Below are 17,856 nucleotides of genomic sequence, written 5' to 3' on the forward strand. Positions count from 1 at the left end.
AGCAGCAGCCACGGCCCTGGGAACACCCCGGCAGCGATCCGGAGTGGGGTGTCCACGCACCGTGTGAGCAGGGTGGAGTGGGGTTGGTGACACTGCTGGGAGGGAGCAGAAGGCCAGGGGAGAGGGGCTCGGGGGGTGCTGTACTTGCCTGAGAGAAAGTTTTCCCCACATCCCTGCAGAAAGCCCTGGATGGGAGCAACACGGTACCTTTGCCTGCCTGCCTGCCTTTAGGGAGGGTTTTTCTCTGTAAACATAGAAAAAGTGACAGTAGCCCTATTATTAACTGCCAGTTTTCTCGATCGGTAGAGCTTAATTTAAATATACAATGCAGCTACATCAGGATTTCACCAGTATAACCCAGGACAGCTTCCCCCAGCCCCATATTTCACTGCTGCTCCCAGGAAGAACCCCACAGCCCCAGTGCCCATGTGGGGGGTGTTTGGCCTGAGGGCTGCACAGAAAATGGGGCTACTTTTTGGCTTGAATTACTTTCAGGCTTTAACCACTTTGAGCCTCCTTTGTTTCTCTGCCAAACACACAAGGATGGGTAGGGATCAATGTGTGTGTGAGTACGTTTAGCTGAGTTGTGTACTAATTAGGCTCCAGGCAAGCTAACATGATTAGAGTTATCATAAAGCTTCAATTCTGGAACAAGAGAGACCCTGACCATGCGAGCCAGAAAAAAAACCAAAACAAACAAACAAACAAAAAACCCCAAACAACCCAAGGTCCTCCTTAAATCAGCACCATTCCCCACTGGGGGCTGCAGGACATGGTATATAGGACCTACCTGCCTGCTGCACTTCCACTGCTCATCTGGAAAAAGTAAGCAGTGTCTGGGGTGTATCCATGGTTATCCACCTTGAAAAGAGTTGCTTTGTGGTCTGGGGTCATATCCTACAAGTCTGTGTCCAAGCTTGGCATCTTGCTGGGCCTAATTCCCACCTCAGCAGCAGGTGATGTTCTCTTGCACATGAACCTCTCCATTCCCACTGGAGCAAGGTCTTCCCAAGGGCTCTCTGAAAATAAATAAGGCAGAAAATAAACAACCCAGCCCCACAGAAAATAAATAAGCCCACAGTGCTCCTGCAGAATCGAGGTTCACTTTGCAACACTCTGCTCTCTCCAGGTGCTTCTGTTACAGCCATACCAACCTCAGCCAGGCTCCTGGGGGGGCTCCAGCTTTTGTGTGGGATGAAGCTGCCTGCTCCTGCCTCTCCCCCACTCCAGAGGGGCTGGGTGGGTGCTCCCCACAAGCAATTTAATAATACACTGCCTGCCAGAAGTGGGCTGGGGAAGGCAGGGGTACAGGGTGCCCTTCAGGACCACAAGTGCTGTTGTCTGAGCATCAGCAGCAGAGCAGGGTTTCACAGCAGGCAGATCCTTTCCTGCACAAACAATCTGTAATTTATGGCACTTCCCAGCATTTAAAAGCTGGTTAAGCCTTACACACACACTGAACCTGAAGGCAGATGAGTTCTTGCAGCTCTTTTGAGTGGGGACATAAGTGCAGTGGGCAGCTGGCCAGCCCACATTTACCACTAATTATGGTATGCTTATGGGGCTGTTTGCTCAGAAAGGCCTTAGCCTAGCCTGAGATCCTTCACTAAGCATCTTCCCAGTCCTTTTGCACTTCAACTGCATGGAGGTACCTGCTGTCAATGCAAGAAGCTGGACAAAAGCCTCCCCCCTCTCCTTTTTGGTCTGGAGGGAAGTAACAGATGGGCTTGCTCTCTGCCTCTCCCCCCACCCACTCCCCTTTTGCTCAAACCCTCTTCTTGCTGGTCCTCAGGTCAGTCTCAGAGTCTCCTGGTGTCGTGCTGCTTGCAGGAATGAGCATAACAAGTTCACCTGCCTGGATGGTACAGAAATCCCCTCCTGACACTCTCCATCCCCCTCTCCCTGCTGTACCCAGGTTTCAGGCTCTGATGTTGCGTGGAGAGAGATCACCCATGGTGGAGGGAGACCTTCCCCTGCCTTTGGGAACTCTTACAAAACCTGCAGATAACCAAGAGCCCAGGAACCTCTGCAGGGTGAACCTCACCCACCTGCCTTCCCATGGCCCTCGGGGTGAGCAGCAGAGGAGACCACAGGGGGAGAGTGGGAGAGCATCCAAATTACAAAGTGCTGTGCTGGCTTTTTTTCAGGCTCCTGACTCCTACCTTCCAGCAGTGTGCCTGCCTGGGGAATAAAGCCAGCGTCAGCATCTTTGACTAACTCATTTTTCCCATGCAGCGGAAGAACAAGCAGTTCCAGGAGCCCTGGGAGTCGCCGGCACTGCCCTCCATTTGTCACCCTAAGGAGATGTGCAGCCTCCAAAGAGGAACAGCAGAAAAAGAAAGCTTTTCTTCTGGCAAGACTGTCCCAGCCACATCCCAGTGGGCTCTTCTACCATCTCCAGCATCAGCAGCTGAATCAGATCCAGGTTCCAGTGCCCTTGGGTCAGATCCATGGGTTGCTGGCTGACAGCTTTTTCCCTGTGGCTACATTCATCTGACTTCTTGTCCTGACTGTCATGCTGGGGAGGGGGCACTGTGAGAAATATTACACACAAGTGCTCAGCTGCTTATTAATAGTATAATTAATATTAATAAACTAATATTAATAAATTAATATTTATGCTCCATACTTGCTAATATTAGAAGTTCAGGAACAATAGATAATTGCTTTTATGGGGCTGTCAAAAGGAATCTTCCTCAGAAACCTCCTTTGCCAAGAAGCCTATAAAAGTGGAACTCAATATCTTTTACACACACACACACAAATATTTTGTCACATCCTCAATGCCTTCACTCTTTGATTAAAGCTTTATGACAAAAATTTGCCACCTCCTTGGTTGCCTCAGCTGCCACTGAACCAAAGGGAAACCACAAGTGCTGGGCAGACCCATTGCACAGAAATCCCCCTGCACTTGGGATGTGCATCAAGGCTTTCACCCTGTGCAACAGCAGAATTTTTCTCCTGAAGCTCCTGGCTTCAACCCAGTGAAACCAAGCAAACAAAACATATGAAAATTAAGAGGACCTGAATGTCCATTCCTGATGCTCAAACCTGCATTCTTCAGAGAGCTTTGTCCTAAAAACATCTATTCTTGCAGAGATCCCAACCTATAGCTTTTCTAGGCCTTATTTATCCTGCAGTTGTCAAGTCTCTCTCAATGACATTAAAAAAAAATTATTGTAATTTTTCCTCTGTAATTTTTCCAATTGACTGCCTTCCTCTGTGGCAGCCTCTTACATGTTTAAAGCCAAAACAAGATTCCCTACTTTTCCTTCCTCTGGATTAAATAATAGCAGTTCCCTCAGTCTACCCTCACAGATTATGTTCCCAAGTTCTCTGCTCCTTCTCACTGCCCATCCCTGGTTCCTCTCCAGCCAGGCTTTATCCTTGGATGTCTGCCCTGCCCTGCCCTGCCCAAAGGGTTGCACAGGACATACACACGTGCTTTTCCCTGGATTCTCCATCTCAGCTGCAGGGTGAATTGTTGTTAACCAGCACCTCTTCACCCTGGCACAGGGATTTTTTGGTAAAACTTGGCCAGACCCTTGCCAAGACCTCCCCAGGCAGCAGCAGCAGCAGCCAACCCCCACCTTGAAAAGGTCTTTGGGCAGAGAGAACCATGGAGAAGCAGGAGAACCATGCCCCTCATTCCCACATTCCCAGTCCCACATTCCTCCTTCCATCCCTTTCAGGATCCTGGATTCTTGCACAGGCAGGATGAGTCTTGTTTTCTGAATTCCTGTGGGTGCACTTGCCAGGCAAAAGTGAAGAAAAACAAGAGTTGGGCTGTGGTGTTTCATCCTTTGGCCAGCTCTTTGTCTCCTGGGGTGAGCAAGTCTAGCAGGGCCCATGAATCATTATGGCTCTCTTGTATTTCTCTCAAGTGCTGGGAGGTTGCTGTTCATTAAAAATACCCCTTTAAGTGGCAAAGGAATGGCAGACCCCAGCCAGCACCAGCACCCAGGATGCTTAATTCCTGCTGGCACATGTGCAGCATCAACACACAGCAACAATTAAAAATTAGGCAGGTTGAATTGTCTCAGATTGCAGCTGCAGACAATGTTACAAATGCAAGTCCACACACAGCCCCAGCTAAAAAAAGGCAGATTCTTTTTTTTTTTAAGCTGGAAAATTGTGTGTCACTGAGTTGCCACACATGGAAAATAGCAAAAAATCTCACTCAGAGCCAGAATTCTGCCTGGGAATGGGTAAGCACAAGCCCAAGCAGCCTGTGGGCCACATTTTCTTCTCCAATCTCTGTCTACCAAGTAGAGACATTAGGATGGTAACAGCAGCTTGTGAACTTGCTCCAGTTTAGGAAAGAGATTGAGGTCCTGGAGTGGGTCCAAAGGAGGCAACTGGGCTGGTGAAGGGACTCAAGCACAGATCCTATGAGGTGAGGCTGAGGGGGCTGGGGGTGTTCAGCCTGGAGAAGAGGAGGCTCAGGGGAGACCTCATCACTCTCTACAACTCCCTGAAAGGAGGTTGGAGCCGGGGGGGGGGTTGGTCTCTTTTCCCAGGCAACTCTCAGCAAGACAAGAGGGCACGGTCTCAAGTTGTGCCAGGGGAGGTTTAGGTTGGAGATTAGAAAGAATTTCTTTCTGGAGAGGGTGATCAGACATTGGAATGGGCTGCCCAGGGAAGGAGTGGATTCTCCATGTCTGGAGATCTTTCAAAAGAGCCTGGATGTGGCACTGAGTGCCATGGGCTGGGAACCACGGGGGGAGTGGATCAAGGGTTGGACTTGATGATCTGTGAGGTCCCTTCCAACCCAGCCAATTCTGTGATTCTATGATTCCTTTCATCCATTCGAGGAAGAAGAGGGGCCAGGTCCTGAGCTGGGACATCAATTCCTCTGCTCAGGTGATGCTCACCCTGCAGGGAGCAGCCCTGGTTTGGCTTCAGCAAACAGGAATCAAAGCATTGGGGGAAATTATCAGGTTGAAATATTCAGAATGCATTCAAGGCAGCACCCACTCGTTGCTCTAACACCAAATTTTACTCGGCTCTGGCAGGGCATAATAAATCCAGGTCTGGATTTATTGCTAGATCCAACTCCTCCCAGGCAGAAGGAGCAAAGCCCAGCATGACAGAGCACAGGAGCTGGGTTTTTTTTTTTCTCAGATGTGCTTTTAATCAGGTTGAGTGACCACATCTGTTCCCTCTGCATGGGACCCACCCCATGCTGGGACTCCCTGGATGCAGCACAACCTCCTGGGCACCCTTGAATAAAACTGAGATTATTATTATTATTACTATTATTATTATTTTCCAGCAATCTGGGGTGGAGCAGAGTATGTTCAGCCCCAGGTAAGCCAGCACAGCATGATGCACAGCAATGTGCAGACAGGAAAAATCACACCACTCCCTTGGGAGCTCTGCTCCAGCCAAAATAACTAAAAATAGTGACTGTCCAACTGCAGGTTGCATTTTCGTTGTTTTCTTCACACGGGAGAGAAGGTTCAAGTCTGAACAATTTTAACACCTGGAATGATTCCTGGGATCAGCATCCTAACACAATTAAGCACCCTCCTAATGGCTTCAACTCCTTGCAAGTATAAAACAGGGAATAAAATGGCATTGAGTGTTATTTAGGTAAAAAAAAGAATTTGTGTGCTTTAAATCTTAGCAGAAGCAGACAATGTCACTAACTTCTTTCACTCCCACCTCCTTATATTACCTTGATTATGGTGAGAATTAAAAAGCTCCTTCATTTAGCCTTTTTAACTAATAAAACAAGCAACTCCTCCTTGAGCAGGAAAGGATCACCCAGATTACACAGCTTCAGCAGGGGAACCTGAAGTCCTTGCTATTGCTAGAGAACCCATCATCCTGAAAAAAACCAGTCTGTAGGCTGGTTAAGTTTAAAGTGCCAGGGAAACATCTTTAAATTAGATCATAAATAAATAAAGCACTATCATGATGCTGAAAGCAAGTGCAGTCCCAGCTACACTGCAAGACATAAACCTCCCAAGGCAGCAGCAGGAGAAAATTGGGTTTCCCCATGCAAAGCAGAAAGGGATGGGGGAGGTCTGGGAATTTTTCCCAAAGGTAGGGCATCCCTCAGCCCCATCACTGCTCTGGAGGAAGGGGACATCTCCCTTGGGTCACAGCCAGCAGCCTGGGAGGTCAGGGATGAGGAATTTCCTTGGACAGGACTGTCATTCCCCAGCTGAGGCTTAACTCTGCCTTGTTAAGCTCTGGTTTATGTCTCATGGATGCCACTGTGTGGTCAGTGTTTGTTCCTTTGGGTCACCAGAAGTCAGTGTCCATCCTTAAAAGATTCCCTGCCTGCAAAAGAGCTGCTGTTCATGCTGCAGGCACCTGAGAGAGGATTCCCAGCACTCAGACTTGGGTTTAAGCTAGTCCCAAAACTTCACTTTTCCTCAGGTAATCCAGATTTTAACAAATAATAGAGAACCACAGAGATTTTTGGGGTTGAAAAAGATGCAACCATTAAACCATATCCTTCAGCACATCTACATAAGCTTTAAATACCCCCAGGGATGGTGACACAACCACCTGATAATCCTTTTGGTGAAGAGATTTCTCCTAATATCCAACCTAAACCTCCTCTGGCACCTGGTTTTGTGGGGCTTTTTTGGGAGCAACAGTCTTCCCCATGAAGTTCAACCTCAGGGTTCCAAACCCACCCTTGGCCTCTTGGTTTCTATATTACAAACCATCCTGGGTCAAAGATAAAAGCACTGTGACCTAGTCAGAAGTTTTGCAGGGTCCTTTTTTCTTTTCTGGAGGAATATTCCAAGCCAGAAACAGCTTTAAAAGCAAGTTTGAATTTTGTTCTCTTGTTCCCTGTGGAAGGCAAGCAAACCACATGGCTCAAAAATCCAGTGTGCTTGGGCTGGGGCTGGCTGGGTCACCTGGGTTGATTTGACTGAGGGCACTAAACTTTTTCAGCACAATTCAAGGCACCAGAAAATTCAGACCCCAGAAAAAAACAGCAGACACTTCAGCCAGTGCTGTCAGCACCTCTCCATTAGGGATAAAAAAGTTGTAATGAAAACCAAAACTCCACCATGGGAAACCACTCTGTTGGAAGCATTTTTCTTGAGGGAATTGAATATTTTTCTTAAGTTTGTTGGGAAAAGAAACACACAAACCAAACCACCCATTAAAAACTTCCTAAAGGGAAAAATCATTTAAACAAAACTTTTTCAAGTGGTTCTTATCAGGACATAAAACTCTACCTTGCTCCTCAGACTCCCAGAAGGATGCAAGCAGGCTCCAAAGGCAGCTTTCTAGCCTGGTGATATTCCAGCAGAAAAACAGAAACAGCAGATGCAGAATATCTCCCTCATGCTCCTGACTGTGTGTGAAGAACTGAAGGATTCAGAGCTTATCTGAGCTGAACTCAATGCAGGAAACCTAAGAAACCTTTAAAGATACATCACAACTTGGCACACACTAAACCAAAAGGTGACTTCAGCAGAAAGCATCTTTTCCAGGTCCAGCTGGAGTGGTTTTGTACCTACCATGCAATCACAGGGTCTAGAAGAGGAGTGCTTTGGGTTGGAGCAGAGATTTTGGCTCTGCTTCCCATAGGGCACCCCCTCTCCTCATTCCTTGTCCATAGCAGGGATGCAGGGATGAGGTCCTGGTGCAGGCTTCTCACTTCTGCAGGGTGTTCCCATGCTGGCTGATGGAGTTGTCTGACTCACTACAGCAGGGCTGAAAAGAAAGGATGTGTTAGACAAGATTTAAAAAAAGAATTCAGTCCTTGCCTTCCCTTTAGTGAAGGCCCACGCGCATGCCCCTCCTGCCTGCCTGTGTTACTCTCTGAGCCCTTCAGTGGCTTGAAATCCAGAATCCTGCTTTGAGTAACATTTCTTTCTGAAGTAACCAGCCACATGATACTGTGCAATGCTTTTCCACTGTTCCCCAGGGAGGTGGCAGGATGGTTTTAGCATGTGTCATTCATATTAAAAATAAGCAGCTTCCCCTTGGTTCTCCTGGGCATAGCTTAATTACCGTGTGTGTACCCATAGTTTAATTACCATATGTGTACCTGCACCCTTAGCTCCCTTTACACCTGGAGATCCTGAAGCTAATTCACTGCTTTTTCAAATTGCAAATAACTCAGGGACAGATTTTATGGCCCTTACACCTGCTGATCCATTCTCCCAGGTACCAGAATTTCAGCTGCACCAAGAGGGAGGGATTCCTCACTTCAGCAACAGGCCCCAGATGATGGATTTTTAAGATTTCCAGAGAAGTGGTGGGGTGGTGAGAGGTCTTTGGTCCCTCATTTTGTGGTATTTCATTGGAAAGCCAGGTTTCCTCCTCTCTGATTCAGGAGATTTTAAGATGTACAAATAAAATTCTTCCCTGCTCAGTCTTGATGTTGCTTCTTGAAGAAGTGCAGGGAGAGGATGGAATCTCACAGGATCTCTCTCCCAGTTGTCCCAGTAGGAAAAGACCTCTAAGATCACTGTGTCCAACTGTCAACATCCCCCCAATAAAACATATATATATATCAATCATATATAAATATCATATATATATTACACTACAGCACGTCCTCAAGTGCCTCATCTACAGAGTTTTTAAATATTTCCAAGGATAGTGATTCTACCACCTCTCTGGGCAGCCCATTCCAACACCTAACTCCTCTCTCAGTAAAGAAATTCTTCCTCATATCTTGTCTATAATTCTCCAGGTGCAAGTTCAGGCCATTCCCTCTAATCCTATCAATGTTTCCTTGAGAGAAGAGGCCAGCACCCACCTCCCTACAACCTCCTTGCTGTTAGAGGTGCTGTAAATATTCATCACAGCATGTCCTGTGCTACCTGTAAGATGATAGGTACTTTGAATGAATGAAGATGATAGGTATTTTGAATATTTATATATATAAATGTAAATACAGTAGGGAAGGAAAGGTGTCCAAAAGGACTCAACTTTCCAGCATTCTGGCTTTTAAATCCACATCCAAATTAGGATTAAAAGGACTCTACTTTAGCAGTTCCTGGAAAAGCTCTTCTCAGCAGTGATGCTCATGGTACTTGGCTGCATGTGGTGTAGCCACACAGCAGAATTCACTCCAAAAAACCCCTAAACCAAGGCCTGGGACTGAGGCTGTGCTCATCAGAAGCCTTTCAACCTTGTGATTTAATAAAATACCTAGATTTTTTTTCTACTAGAAGCACTCTGGTGCAGAATTTGATGCCTGGGCAGTGTCAATTAAGAGTGCAAGACAAATGGCAGTGGATTTACACAAGGCAGTAGCATCCCCTAAGCCCCTGGCTGCTCTTTTTCAGCCCCTCAGCAGAGGGAATTTAGAGTTTTCAGCACTGCAGCATCCCCAGCTAGTTTGGGGCTGGCACCCTATGGGAACAACCAGACCATTCTTTTACCCCAGCAAGAACAGGCTGTGCTGCAAGAGGCACTCCCAGAAAATTCCCCAGCTTTGCCCCTTCTATGCCAAATCTTACTAAAGTTTTCTCTCTTTAAGAATCAGAGCACACAACCTTTTTTTTTTTTTAAAAAAAACCAAACAAAACAGTCCTTCACAATGCTTACAGGGGACTCACCCACTAGCACTTGATATTATGTGACTGGTGGGTTTCTCAGAAAAAAACTGGGAAGGAGGTGACAAAAATAGAAAAACAGAAGAGCAGAACATCTGGGCAGGTTTTTAACCTCCCTGCCAGAGGTGTAGCTCTGCTCTAATGCCATGAAATTGGTGAAGCATGAGCCCAGCAGGCACTCAGCCCTTCCCTCTGAGATCCCAGCAGAGCAGATCAAAGCCACAGAAATAAAACATTTGCAGTCTCAGCTGAGATGGTTACACCCAGGAGCCAGGATCCAAAGAAAACCTGGAGTCTCCCCATCCCCCTGCAAACCCTTTGCTGGCTCCTCAGCCCTCCTGCATCCCCCCAGGCTTCAAAGGAGGTGAGGATGAGGAGGGAGCAGCTGGAGCCATGGAGGTTGCCATGGCACCAGGAGGGACCTTTTCCCAGGCTGGTCCAGGAGGATTTGGGATGCAGGGAACAAGAGGCTGTAGGGGAGGTACTGCTGGAGGCAACCCATGGCAAACCCTGCTCTGCACCAGAGCATGCACAGGATCCCTGAAAACATTGGAAGAAGTCCAGGGGTCCCCAGCACACTGGAAACCATGCAGCTGAGCCAAGAGATAAGTGAGGTTTATGGTGAGGAAAACCATACAGGACTCTTCTCTGGCATTTGGAACCCAGATAGAGAAGGAATCAGGAGAAACAAAGAGGTCACTGGTTGATAATATATGCAGAGGAATTCCCAGGCAGGGATTTGTACCAGCTCTGCTGGACTTGCCAGTGTAAAAAACAGTCACAAGCAGAGCTCAGCCCCCCACCCTCCTAAACATGTCTCACCCAAGCCATTTGCTTCAGAATTGTTTCAGTGAGGGTCTGGGGATGCCTCCCAAGCATTCATAGTGTCTGCTTAGCTGGTTGCCCCTAAAGCCTCCCTGCTTTTGGTCACAATGCTCAGGAAACTCTTATAAACAACTTCCCAATTAATATTGAGGTGCAGGAGAAACAAAATCCCAGTTTCTTCACTGCACAGGCAGGGGAGCAGAGCACTGGTGTGACCAGTTAGGATGTCAAGCTGCCCTTGCCTTGGGGAAGATTTAGACACATCACAGAATATCCAAGATACTGGCTCCTCTTGGTGTTAAATTAAAATTATTGCCCAAGCTCCAATTTGCTGAGGGTTGCAGGATCCTCCTACCCTGCACATCTCATTGTAATTATCCCACGTGGAATACAGTTGCTTCTGCTTTCACTGGAATCCCTCACTGGAAACCAAAAGAGGGATCTTTTTAAGTTGAGGAGGATGGCAAACATCTCTGCTCTCCTGAGACCCCACCTGGAGCACTGGGTCCAGTTCTGGAGCCCCTATCACAAGAAAGACATGGAAGTGCTGAAATGTGTCCAGGGAAGGGCTATGAGGATGATCAGAGGGCTGAAGACAGACTGAGAGAGTTGGGGTTGTTCAGTCTGGAGAGGAGAAGGCTCCAAAGAGACCTTAGTGTGGTCTTCTAGTATCTGAAGGGGCTACAAGAAAGCTGGGGAGGGACTCTGGGATCATGGATAGTGGCAGAATTAGGGGAAATGGGTTGAAATTAGAGTTAGATTCAGATTAGACATTAGGTTCTTCCACAGGAGGGTGGTGAGATCCTGGCACAGGTTGCCCAGAGAGGTGGTGGAATCCCCATCCATCCCTGGAAGTTTTTAAGGCCAGGCTGGACGGGGCTCTGAGCAACCTGAGCTGGTGGGAGGTGTGGCTGGAACTGGATGATCTTAAAGGTCCCTTCCAACCATAACAACTCCATGATCCTATGAGCTGTGAAGGTGGCTTCCTGAAGCATTCCTGAAGCTCCTTGCTGGTACCTCTTGCCCATGGTCTCCCTGCCAGTCTGCCTTTACCACTTGCCCTTGGCACATTTAACCCTCAGAACTGCCCCATTCCCACCTAGGGAACTGACACAAAATTTCTGTCAATGACAGAGGTCAAATCCCTCTCCAGGCTTGGCAGGCAGAGGTGGGAGTGCCATCATGGGCAGCTGAGAAGCTCAGCATTCTCATTTCCTCATGGATGCAGGGGCAGCCATGCTTTAGACCTCTCCTCCTGCCTGGGAGGCTGCACAGCCTTCCTCAGGGACTCAGGTGGAGCCAGCACTGAGGAAAAAGTGACCCCACTGATCCTGTCACCCCTGGCCACCCACACGTGTGACCCCCTTTCAAGGTGGGGGCTGCCATTTGAAGGAAGATCTCCTGCCAGTGAGATGGCCTGGGAGTCCAAAGGGAGGAGGAAGAGGAGGAGAAGGAGAGCAGTGATGTGGAGCTGAGTCCTGCAAGAGATGTCAGGTGGGGTCAGTGTGGAGCAGAGACTCCTCACCAATGCTGTCAGAGCATCAGCACAGGACCCCCAGGGAGGATGTTTCCCTTCAAAAGGCAGTGCTGGGGCTAACTTTCTCATTACAAGAAAAGGACAGATGTGGCCTTCCAGCCTGCCTGGCTTAGAGCACAGGGAGCAGAGCCCTTCCTTGCCCTCCATCACCTTTCTTTGCCCAGAAATCTTCCAAGCCAAGGAAGCAGAAAAAACCAATACTGGATTCTGGACACTTAAGAAGAGAAAAGCTCAGAGAAAGCCTGGCTACCCCAGACCACAGAGGTATCCCTAGGGGTGTCCCTGCAAGTCCTGCAGACCCAGTTCAGGACCAGTCTGTCCTTAATGCCAGCAGACTGAGGTGTCTGAGCCCCAGCCCAGGCTCTGCCTCTCACCAGGCTACAGCCAATACAGAGGAGGCTTCTTGATGGTTACTGTCAGCTCCACCTCTTCCTGGAGCTTTATCCTTCCATCTCTCACTGTGCAGACACCAACTGCACATCTCCAAGTGCCTCCATCCACATCTTTTCCATCTCTTCCATGATGTGACTTCAAAATAGGATGCGACCTGGGAGCAACCATGAGCTGAGAAAAGACCTCAAGGAAGTGAGGTTCCCAGGGGAAGAACATTTCTACATTTACCTCCAGTGACAGAGGAAGGAAGAGCCTCACTCTTAGATAAGAGGAGCTGCTGTTGGTTCATCTTCTCGGCATCCAGCTCAGCTGTGAGAAAAGATTTATCCTTCCACCACCTTTTTGGGTGCAGGGTGGGTGCATCCCACCCTCTCCTCTGGCAGGAGACTCAGCCTGGGATGGCCACAGGGGGTGGGATGAAGGCAAATATCACCAAAGGGAAGATGGTCCAAGAAAAGGGATGGACACCACAGCTCTCTCCATGTGGCTGCTTGGAAAGAGGGAGCTGCCCTTGGCAGCACCTTCCTGGAAAGGAGCTTTTTTCAAGCCTTTTTTTGGCAAAAGACCACCTGCAGTGGTTGGCTTTATTCCCTCAGGCATGTCTATTTACTCACAGGAGCAGAGAAAAGCAGAGAATTTACTCACAGGACTAGCAGAGATGCCCAGATTTATAGAAAGGGGCTGTTGTTTGCAGCTCCATCTGCCAGGAGCTTGCAACACAAATGCTGGAAGGCTGGTTTGGATAGGCTGAAAGGTGGTTTGGATAAAGAGCAGCTGGTGTTGGTTTAGTAGCAGCAGCTTGAGAAAAACCATGCACATCTGTCCCTATATTACATGAAGGACTCATCCTAATTGCATCAGAAGCCCTTCATGGTGACTGTGCTGGAAACAGGTGGGAAAAGCAGAGGTAGCAGGTGCTAGAAGTGGGAGAGTGGCTATAAAAACTACTTCACCTCAGCCTCCCCAAAATCCTTCTGACAGTTGGAAAAGACTCAAGCAAAACTCTCAGCTTTTCCAAGGAGGCAGAGGGATCCTAAGAGATGAAGAAAAGAACCTTTTTTATTTTTTAAAACCTCTAAATCAGAGGCAGTGGGTCTGTTCAGAAGTGGGGAACAGTAAAGAGGTTATCATACTGTGCTACGTGAATTTTAAAGATATTGCATTAAAAGATGAAATTAAACTCTGAATTCTGTTGTCTTTAAAAGCAACAAAAGGGGAAGAAACTTACTCAGAAGCTTTTGTATACAGAGATATCCAATTTAAATATGTTCTTCTGGAGGACAGGTGACTCCTTCAGCCAGGCTGGAACAGGTTCAGAGATTTGAAAGATGCCAGAATATTCCTCCTTGAAAGGAAAAACAGAAAAATCACAGCTGGAACAGGGCAACATCCACAACACATCAATGAGAGGTGGCAAAGCAGGGCACAGCCACCTAGAAACCCCAGAACATGTTGGAAGAAAGTGGAAATAGGAGCCCTGAGGAAGTGCTTCTTGCAGAATCCCCACCAAGTGAAAAAGCTGAAAATGGACAGGAGAGAACAGAATAACTGAGCTTTGACATCTCTCCCTCCCTTGCTTCTGTTTCTGGGCTTTAGTTCCAACCTTTGCTTTGCTGTGTGGGTGCCTTTACTGAGACCTCTGCAAATAATTGGCTTTAGGCCTTGGGAATTTTTATATTTGTTCCTGAAAGGCAGAAAGCGGCATTTCTGCACGAGTTCCTCAGTGACTGCTGTTCAGGATTCAACTAAAAATTTGCTGAGGTTTTTTCCCCCCCCAGCAGCCCCTGCCACCATCCTGGCAAAGCCTTTTCTACCTTGTTAGCAATAGGCTTCCACCTTCAAACCCACCTTCACTGGGAACAGGAGGTTTTCTGCTGAAACAAAACATTCCCATTCTCTCTGCTGACTCTGCCAACTCCCTGGCTTCCCCACTTCCAGAAGGGGAATGGCCCAGGGATGCTCTTGGGAAAGCAGGATCCTAAAAGTGCAGGAGCAAGAGAGGCTCCAGAGGAGCAGCTGGGTCACCCAGAGCAGCCCAAACCCAGAGGACAGAACTGAGCAGAACCAAACCCAAAGTACTCAAAGGGTTTTCAGAGAGTGCAGCTGGGTGAGCAGGAGGGGTGCTGAGCCCCCAAAAGGGTTTAAAGCAGAAGCAGCAGCAGGGATGGGATGCAGAGGGGTTGCCACCTCTGCTGCTTTTACCACCTCTTGTCCCCAGCAGTTCCCAACCCCCCTCTTCTTAGCATCTCATCACACATAAGGTCTTGACCCCAGCCCTGTCATTATTTCAAAGGAATAATTGGGGAAAAGAGGCTTCAGGTGTTGTTTCTGAAAGGCAGAAAGTGTCATTTCTGCACGAATTCCTCAGTGACTGCTGTTCAGGATTCAATTAAAAAATTGTCTGAGGTTTTTCGCCCCCAGCAGCCCCTGCCACCATCCTGGCAAAGCCTTTTCTACCTTGATACCATTTTCCAGTTAGTGAAGGAAAGGTATTAGAAGAGCCTTTCCCTTTGGGACAGCATGCTCAGGCTGCATGGCAATGACTCCAGGCTGCAGAGTGCTTCTGACATCCTGAAACAGAGAAAAAGCAGCCCTGAAGCCATTGCTTGGGCTGAGCATTTCTCTAGGGATGAAATTACCTGTTTGATGTATAAAATGCAATTAAGATAAGCAGAGCTGGTCTCTTCCCTCAGCAGACCCCAGCCAGGTCACCTCTGTCCCCTGGGCTGTGCTGGTCCAGGACTCTCCTGCTTCCTACAGCAGCTCTGACATTTGGGGAGAGGTTTTTGCACAAGCTTATTAAAGAGAAGCACCCACCATGATTTATCATCCTAAAGAAATGTTCTTTTTCTGGGCTATTTTACCCCTCAGCTTCTCTGAATTTACTCATTGCTCTTCTTTCTGGCCACCTGATATTTGTTTTGTTCTGCCCTGCCCTCCTGCAAATTCAGGTTGTGATTTGCAGCTGTTCCTGAGCTGAACAGGAACCCAGCAACACCTGAAGCCTCTTTTCCCCAATTATTCCTTTGAAATAATGACAGGGCTGGGGTCAAGACCTTATGTGTGATGAGATGCTAAGAAGAGGGGGGTTGGGAACTGCTGGGGACAAGAGGTGGTAAAAGCAGCAGAGGTGGCAACCCCTCTGCATCCCATCCCTGCTGCTGCTTCTGCTTTAAACCCTTTTGGGGGCTCAGCACCCCTCCTGCTCACCCAGCTGCACTCTCTGAAAACCCTTTGAGTACTTTGGGTTTGGTTCTGCTCAGTTCTGTCCTCTGGGTTTGGGCTGCTCTGGGTGACCCAGCTGCTCCTCTGGAGCCTCTCTTGCTCCTGCACTTTTAGGATCCTGCTTTCCCAAGAGCATCCCTGGGCCATTCCCCTTCTGGAAGTGGGGAAGCCAGGGAGTTGGCAGAGTCAGCAGAGAGAATGGGAATGTTTTGTTTCAGCAGAAAACCTCCTGTTCCCAGTGAAGGTGGGTTTGAAGGTGGAAGCCTATTGCTAACAAGGTAGAAAAGGCTTTGCCAGGATGGTGGCAGGGGCTGCTGGGGGGGGAAAAAACCTCAGCAAATTTTTAGTTGAATCCTGAACAGCAGTCACTGAGGAACTCGTGCAGAAATGCCGCTTTCTGCCTTTCAGGAACAAATATAAAAATTCCCAATAGAAATCTATTTCTATTACCCAATATAAAAATTACCATAAAGCCAATTATTTGCAGTAAAGGCACCCACACAGCAAAGCAAAGGTAGGAAATAAACAAAGCCCAGAAACAAAAGCAAGGGAGTGTGAGAGGTGCCAAAGCTGCAGAGGGCAGAAATGCCCTGATTATCTCCAGCAAACCATGTGCTTGGTGGCATTTGCAGCCTCATCCCAAATCCCAGAGGCCAAGCTGGAAGCAATTATTTTTGGTTCAGCCCAATAAAAATATTTGCAGAGGGAAAGTCAAGAAGCAACAGAGAAAGAAGGTGGGGAGGGAGCTTTAGGGGCAGGTTCTGCCCTGGGCCACCTCCCACCCCAGCAGGGACAGAGGTGGCACCAGTGTCACCTGCTGCCTGGGGGTGTGAAACCTTCATTTTTGGAGATGTCCCCCTGAGGACACTGTGGGGAACTTTGCTCCAGGGTTTCCCTGTGGAGAAAGTCTGGAAAAATCCAGGTTTGGCAGTGCTCTCCAATGCCTTGGGGCAGGTACAGGGAATGCCCCAAGCACTAATTCCTGGCTGAAATCAGCAGTCTGGGAATGGGAATGGCTTTTTGCAGGATAGGAATTAAATGGGAGTTTTTGCCAGGCCACTTGTAAGGCCAGTATAGGGCTGGTACTGGGGTGCTCCTCATGCTGAACACCTTTATCATACCTCATTTGGATCCTTTTAATCTCTTTAATCTTTCCTCTTGGGCAGTGGGGGGGGGGGGGAAATCACTTTTTCTTTCCTCTCCTCCTTTCAGAGAGGCTTTTCCTGATGTCCCCATCTCCATGGCTGAGCCAGGAGTCTCCTTCCTAGGCAAAGCCTCCAGGATGCAAGCCCACAAGGAGCCCAAACCAGAAGTATTGGGGGGGATTTTACAGGAGGTGGATACGTGTAGCTGTCTGGGAGGAAAAAAAGGAACAGCTGAGATCCTTTTTTGTTTTCTTTCTCTGCTATTCAGAGAACTCCTGTGTCATCTGAGAAGAGACCCAGTGGGGAGCTGGTGCCTGCTTTGCCAAATAAATGAGAAGGAACAGTCTCAGTTAAGGACACAACCCTCAGAGGGATTATCCATACAAAAGAAGATTAATTTATCCAATTGAACCTAATCCACAGAAAACACTGAGAGGAGGAGCAGGAGGAAGGGGAGAGCCAGGCAGGGACATAGGAATCACATGAAAAACCTTTCAAGAAGCAGCAGAAAATGGGGTTTAACATAGAAGCACTTTGTCTCCTGCCTGCCTGCCTGCCTGCCTCCCTCCAGAGGTCTTGCTGGATGAGATGCTCCTCATCTCGAGGCATCCTGAGCCTCCTGGATGGGAATCTGACCTCCCAGGGGGCCTTGGCAGGAGCAAGAGGATTCAAAACATCTGCTTTGCCTGTGGGTTCCTAATCCCACAGGATTTCTGAGGTATTCAGTTGCCTCCAGCCCAGAGGAGCAACACTACAAATCTCAAGGTTCCTGTGGACAACCTGGAGCCATGACCAAGCTGGGAGGGGTCCCTAGAACCTGGGGCCACCAGCACAAACCACTGCATCTGTTGCCTGTCCATTTGTAAAGGTTTTTTTGTTTTCCAGATCCCAGCTCTGCAGCAGCAGGAGGTGTTTCCTCCAGCTGGGCTGAGCTGCAGACCTGGGGCAGGATGCTCTAACCAGCCCATCCCAGCCATCCAGAGCATCCCAAGTTCACATCTGGGAGGCTGGGAAGCTCCAGTCTGCTCCCAGTTCCTCATCTCCAGCTCACACCTGAACCTCCCATAGCCCCAGGGCCAGGCCACCCACCCACTCTCCAGGCTGCTGGGCAAAAAGATGCTTTCCAAAGCCAGAAATAGAGATTTTCTGTGTGTGACTGGTCCTGGTTTTTGTACAGAAGAGAGGC

This window comes from Calypte anna, chromosome 9, assembly GCF_003957555.1.
Source record: "Calypte anna isolate BGI_N300 chromosome 9, bCalAnn1_v1.p, whole genome shotgun sequence".
Lineage (NCBI taxonomy): Eukaryota > Metazoa > Chordata > Aves > Apodiformes > Trochilidae > Calypte > Calypte anna.